The sequence below is a fragment of the Martes martes genome (assembly GCF_963455335.1).
Source record: "Martes martes genome assembly, chromosome: 16".
Lineage (NCBI taxonomy): Eukaryota > Metazoa > Chordata > Mammalia > Carnivora > Mustelidae > Martes > Martes martes.
Window position 1 is genome coordinate 60,811,880 of NC_137904.1, and position 7,310 is coordinate 60,819,189.

Here is a 7,310-nt window from a genome sequence, read left to right on the forward strand (position 1 = left end):
GTCAGGGACGCCAGCTCCCCGGCACAACACGAATCAGCCTCCCTTTTACCCACCTGCGGAGCGAAGGAGTGTTTGATGAAATCATTCACGCTGAGGGAGTGCAAAATCTCCAAGTGCGGGTCCTTAACAACATCACCCTTAAGAAGAGGGCCGGTCCGGCTGGTCCTGGGGGGCCTTTCCAGAGTAACAGTCCGTCCTTGTGCTGAGTGTGTGATCCCTGGATGACGTCAGCCAACCGCGCTCACACCTGCTGGGACCCTCGCCCCGGTGCAAAGGCAGGAGTATCAGACAAATTCGCGCCTGTACGATCCCATGCCAGAGAAGAGGCCACCACCTAGAAAAACAGCAACGGTTTCAGGAACGTGACTGTGGGGACGTTTCCCAGGCCTCACTGACCCTCGGGCTCCATTTGCCCCTTACTGACAACATTTTCTTTTATTGCACTGAAAATGATGTTGGCTCATTTGTGACACTGCCCCAGAGTTCATCAACTGGAGATGAGAATGGACAAACACAGGGAGGAGGAAGCTTTCCTGGACCCTGGAGGGTCCCCGGCTAGGTCTGAAAATGAAACTGACAAAGATAGTCACAGGAGAGAAACACGCACGATTATTTCATAGAAGTTTTGCGGGATGGGAGCTGTCATAAGAAAGTGAAGGCTTGAAGGACCAGTTGAGTCTGAGTAGTTGTTTTTGTAAGATTTCATTTTTTTTTAAATATTTTTATTTATTTATTTGGCAGACAGAGATCACAAGTAGGCAGAGAGGCAAGCAGAGAGAGAAGGAGGGGAAGCAGGCTCCTTGCTGAGCAGAGAGCCCGATGCGGGGCTCGATCCCAGGACCCTGGGATCATGACCTGAGCCGAAGGCAGAGGCCTAACCCACTGAGCCACCCAGGCGCCCTGTAAGATTTCATTTTTAAGACATCTCTACCCTCAACGTGGGGCTCGAACTCAGGACCCTGAGATCAGGAGTTGCACCCTCCACTGACTGAGCCAGCCGGGCGCCCCAAACCTGAGCGTTTTTGTGCAGGGTTTGATGCTGAGTGGACAGTCGTGGAGGGATGGGCCAGGTCAAAGAATCTGAGGTAGGGGTGGTAATCTGGGGTAAGCTCAGCAAGGCCTGTTGGTTGGCATTTCTCCTGGCACCCCCCCATCATCGGAGGGAAGGATGCTCTGTGGCCCCCGGGTGTAGGGAGGGCACCTCGCATGGCAGGATTTTAGGACCTGTGTCAGGGGAGAAGCAGGGGAAAGTCGGAATGGACTTCCTGCTTCAGCTGTTTTCTCAAGTCCCCTCAGTATCCACTATTTAACGTGCTAAGGTGCCATAATTGGGGGTAGTACGTCCCGAACCCCATCCTGAGCCTGTTTTTAAAAGTGTGAATGTGAAGGACCCATCAAAACCTGTGCCCCTAGGCATGGCCTGATCGATCCGTCTCCCGGCTCTGCCTCCTGCGGCCAAGCTCAGCTGGGGTCTAACTGGGTCACGTGCAAAGCCATTTCCAACGGACCAGGACACAGGTGCATGACTCCCAAGCGTGTATCCTTGATCTACTCCCCACCACACTGTGAGGCTGCCCCAAGGGTTTTGAACCTGGTCTCCACGCCCTGATTGTACTCAGATTTCCAGATTGTAGGTATCCCCTTTCCAGTGTAGACACATAAACCCCGCTGGGGCTCAGAGGAGTGATTTCGATGCCACTAACTGCGTGCTCCTGCAGGAGACTTGGGCTTAGAACAGACTTACGCGGAGACAGGACAGGGCATCGTTTTGTTGGCATGGACGGTTGGCAGGGCCAGCCCGGTTCTGGAGGCGGGAGCCGAGGCAGCAGCATCCTGACTTGGCAGCTTCCCGATCCCGGGGAGGTGACGCCGGGGGATGGTTCTTCAGTGTGATTCGGGGAGTCGGTCGTTCCCGGCCCAGGCCCAGGCCCAGGCCCAGGCCCTGCACGTCTGGCCGTCTCAACAGTTCTGTGAGCTCTCTGCCCCTCCAGAAATCCCTTCGGCTTGAGCCAGCTGCGGCAGCCTCTGTTGTCTGTAGCTAAGAACCCCCGGCCCATACAGACGGAGCAAGGACAGCAGAGGGCAGGGGAAAGCATGTTCAGCATATGGTAGAAGTGTCGAGAAAGAGATATAGGACATTGACAAATATTTTGAATAATGGTTCTACCTTGTGCATTATCTCCAACCCTCACGAAAACTCTGTCAGGCATTAATTGTTCCCGTTTTCCAGAAGAGCACATAGTCTCAGAATGGTTAAGGGACCTGCCCAAGGCCACACAGCCTTCGACAGTGACTCATGAATTTGAACCCAGATTCTTTTGCTCAAAACCCAGGATCTCTCCACTGTTACTCTGCCCAGGCCAACCCTGGGTGCAGAAGGGAGTGGAAGCTCCCATCCTGTTCTCTTTCCACCTCTTGATTTCTCCTTCTCCCGCCCGCGTCTGAGGCACTCTACAGTGTATGTATGCGCGGGCCTTCATCCGTCGGGAGCAGACACCCTTCAGAAAAAAACACTGCAAAGGGTCCATCACTGAGGCGGTGGCGGGATGAGGGGGCGGGGGGTTCCCAGCAGCTTTTTTTTCCTTTCTGCATAAGGCAACTGCACTGTTGGAATTCTTCACCGGAAGCAAGTGGATTCCTTGTGTAATTAGACATCAAAATTAACACTGCCGAAGAGTGATGGAGAAGCACCAGGACGTAAACTGTGGTCATTACCGTGTGGTGGGATTATAGGTGGTTTTTTCATTTTAAATGTGTTTGTGCATTTAAATGTGTTTCAAAAATGAGAATGGGCTCAGGTTGCTTTTAGCCACAAGGAACAGAAAACGCTTCGTCCAACTGGATGGCCCAGCGAGGACGCTGATGGGTTTGTAGGACCTGATGTCTAGCGCACGAGGGAGGGCCCCGCACAGGACCAGGGCTTGTCACCAAAGACTCCCACTGCTTCTTCCTCCTCTCCTCCCTGTGGTCCCAGCACCCTCCCCAGCACACGCTGGCTCCCCTCGGGCACACAGCACCCGTGGAGCCCGCCCTGGAATGAGAGCAGGCACAACAGTGTCCACACACAGAAATAGGGGACTTCTGTTCAGGTGTCTCCTTGTCACCGTGCAGGGACCTTTCCAGAACCTCCGGGCAGACTGTCCTGCGGATCTCATTGGTCAGGACTGGGTGACACGCTCACTCCTAAATCAGTCCCCGGCAGAAGGGATGCCTTCGCCTCGTCTGGTCTACCTGCCAGAGCTGGGGCAGCACCCAGTTTCCCCTGGGAGCCCCAGAATGTGGACGAGGGCAAAAGCCCGAACAAAGCAGGCTTTAGGAGTGAAGACACGCGGACATGGGTGCCTTGTGGAGAGTCTCCGATGGCAGATATTATTTGATTATTTAAAACACTACATTAACTTTTTAAACATTTAAAATTACCCTTGTGTGATTGGACCCGCCGTGGAGGGCTTTGGTGGGAACTGCGTTGCTGGGTGCGCTCTGTTTAGGAAACCTGGCGGCTCCCAGCAGGAGATAATCATGGCCTCAGCAGCCACAAAAAGCCCGTGCTGGGTCTGCTCCAGGGAATCGTTTGATCTCTGGGGACATCAGGAACTGAACGGGACCCACCTGGCAGCCGTGGGGCCCGAAATTCTGCAGGTACAGCTGTCACTTGGGTCACGTGAGCCAGACCACTGATGGGGGCTCCCAGGCTTGGCTAAGAAGGTCCCAGTCTCAGGGCGTCAAGGCTCAATTTTAAGTTTTGTCCTTGGCCATGAAGAGTGCCAAGCTTTCAGCAGACATTACCTGATGCAGCCTTCTTCAATGTCAAAGGCTTGGCCAAGGTGAGTGACGGGGTTTTGGAAGCGTTCCAGGTCCCAGCGTTGCAAATCTGAGGGTCGAGGTAGCAGAAACCACTCGGAGGCCCCTCGGGTTTTCCTGCGTTCATAAACTTCCTCAGGGTTGTGTTTTTGTTTTTGTTTTTGTTTTCAGCTGGGGCTGAACCAGCTGCTGGGAAGTCCTTGTTTCCTTTCAACTTGCAGAGTTGCTCAACCGTTGAAAGCAAGAGATACAGAAGTTAAGCCAATGGTTTCAACATCTTCTGTCAGAGAAGAAGCTTTACTCTGCGTTGAGATTCGAATTGTCCTTGCAGTCTTTGCTGCTAGGACGTAGAAAGAAGTGGATTTATTTTTTCGTAAGTTAAAAAAAGTTTTTTTTTTTTTCCAAGTAATCTGTATACCTAGTATGGGGCTCGAACCCTGAGGGCTCGAACCCTGAGATCAAGAGTTACATACTCTCCCGACTGAGCCATCCGGGAGCCCCACTTTTTCTTTAAATCCACTTATCCTTAGGGTGCCCGGCTGACTCAGTCTGGGGAGCAGGCAACTCTTGATCCCGGGGTTATGAGTTCAAGCCCCACACTAGGGAGAGATTATTAAAAAAAAGGGAGGGGGGAATGGAAGGGAAGGAAAGAAACTTCCCCATTTTTGGGGCCAAGTTAAGGGTACCTTTAACTTCACTCAGCATTCTAAAGCTTGAACGAAATCCCTCGCTTGCAAAGTTGCGAAGTTTCCCTTCCCTCCATTAGGTCGTGTGTTAGGCGCTCGAGGAGCTCCACGATTGTAAATCTCAGAACAGACGGTTGGAAGAATAAATGGACCTTAAAAAGTTGTACAGGGTCTTGCCACTTGTCATTTAAAGAATTTATAAGTCAAGACAGTTCGAACTGCTACCGAGGGCCCATATGGAAAGACCTGAGGGCCAGAGACGTTCTTGGTTTGCTTGCCAGGCGGAATGTCCGAGAATGTCCGCGCCCCCGCACCAGTCGGGTGTTTCCGAGTCCAGCATTCCACAGCCTGATGTGCTGGCGGCTGATGGACTTCTCACGTGGCACACCTGCGCAGACAAATCTCGAAGCTGGGGACCCGGAGGAAAGAACAAAGTGCAAAGAAACTGAGGGAAACAGAGAGAAGTTAAGGCCGTGGGAGCACCCCCGTGAGCATTGGAGTCAGGGCTGGGTTTAGGGTCTCTGCCCTGGAAGTTACTTCTCCTGGGTGTACCTCGGTGTCCCCATCTATAAAATGGGCTCTTTTGAGGATTGATGAGGAGGTGTGCTGGCCCAGTATAGTTGGTCGGGGGCCGAGGAGCTGTTTTTGTCTTCAGCCGGAGCTCTGCATTTAACTAAATTAAGTAGGGCACAGTATTTAGATGTTGTATGGGAGGAGAGACACGGTTGGCTGGCTCCGAAGTTCTCAGTTCTCTGTAGGGACTGAACAACCTGGCCTCCTTGTGCCTCAGTTTCCCTGCGTATGGAATAAACTCAGGTTGCCAGCGTCACAGGGATTCCTGGAAGACTCTCCTGGGCAGCCAAGAGGCTGGTCCCCAGAGAAGTCCTTTGCACACCTGCCTGTGACAGGTGCACGTGCCAAACCTTTGAACAAGGTCAGTCCGGACACAGAGGCCAGCCTTGGTTACCAAGGACAGTGACGTCTTTGTCCTCGGCTGCAGGGGCTTCCTGAACCTGCTGGTTAAAAAGTCCCTTCTCCCTGCCACGTCAAGTTCAAAGGTGTAACTTGTGTCCCTGGGGGTATGGAGGAAGGTTGCACGGGCTCTTGGTTTTGCGTCAGCAGAATACCCCCCACCAGTGTCCTGGGGGCAGCTTCGGGTCATGCCTCGCAAGAGCACCATACCTGACAGAGGCCACCACGTGAGGCAGGGCTGGGTGGCAGGTCCCTTTTAGGAAAGGTTATGCATTCACACGTTAGCGTTTTGGAGTGGGGTGGGCTCTCTCTGAACTTGGAGGGTGACAGGGGCTCTCGTGCCCCGCTAAGCAAGACAACTGCGTCTGCCTACGTTCCCTGACACCTTCAAGTGCTATGTAGCTTGCAACTATAGAAGGTGGTTCACCAAGAAAGGGGTAAGTCTGCTTCTAGCCATTCACACGAGGACTGGTCTTTTGATCAGCTCTCCCTGTTTTACTCTTCCGTTTGGGGGAAATTTTAGATGGGGAAGGACTGATCTAAATAAGTAGAGGATGGTACTAGTAACAAACCAAAGGGGTAGGCAGGGTGAAAATAATCTATGGTTACAGAATGTTCCAGAGGCAGAGCTGTGAGATGCCTGGCTACGGGAAGCATTTACACGGAGGCTAACTATTTACGAAGTGTTTTCACGAACACTGTCTTTTTTTTTTTTTTTAAAGATTTTATTTATTTATTTGACAGACAGATCACAAGCAGACAGAGAGGCAGGCAGAGAGAGAAGGGAGGAAGCAGGCTCCCCGCTGAGCAGAGAGCCCGATGCGGGGCTCGATCCCAGGACGCCGGGATCACGACCTGAGCCGAAGGCAGCGGCTTTAACCCACTGAGCCACCCAGGCGCCCCACCACGAACACTGTCTTATCTAAGCCTTACAACCCTGTGAGATGCATTTTCTGACATCAAATCCCATGAACATCCAATCTAAAAAAAAAAAAATTTTTTTTTTTCCTTTGGAAGAGAAAGCTCTCAAAAAGTGCCCTGGGCTACAGAGATGGTCCAGTCAGGCACTGCCAAGGTGGGAAGGGCTGAGAGACGGGGTTCTCAGCGTGGTGTGAAATGAGCAGATGTGTGGCTCTCAGCGGGAGGTCACAGAACATTCTGGAGGCAGAGCTGCGGGATGCCTGGCTGTGGGTTGCACTCCCAATAAGGAATCAAACAGAAACACACACCCCTTTCCCCCCAGACTATGGCCAAAAGCCTTTGGGGTGTCAGGAGATTTCGGGGCCCGAGGTGGCTCTGTCTTTCATCCATGTCAAAGAGAAAGTGAGGGAGATCTGGGCCCTCTCTGCCTCTTCTCTGTGAGGTCCTCTCTGCCCACAGGACTGAGAGTGGAGCAGACCTTTCTCTTCCCTCTGTAGCCTTGGGGAAAATGCACCGTGGATCGCATTTAGGATGCTCTGCTTCTGTCCCTAACTCGGCGTCATCTTGCTGTGTGACCTTCAGCCTGTCCCTTGTTGGCACTCTGTGGCACCTGCCAGGCCAATCCCGCCTCCATCTTGTGCAACCAGCAAGCAGCAGCCTGGGAGCGATCGCTGACTTGCTAAGTCCCGATCTGGCCCACCAGAGAAGTGCCACGCAGCTGCATCGGGGTCGCGGAAGCGAGGACTCTATTTTGCGAAACAAACAAACTACAAAGAAGTATGATTGGGTTGGCTATTTGTGGGTCTCTGAGCTGGAAGCCGCAAGGCCTCAGGTCACATCCTCTGTCGCCCTAAATCTCATCGGATGAGCGCCAAGCTTCCCCACAGGGTAGCAATTCTCTCGCTCGGCTGCTTCCCCAGGCTCGGTGTC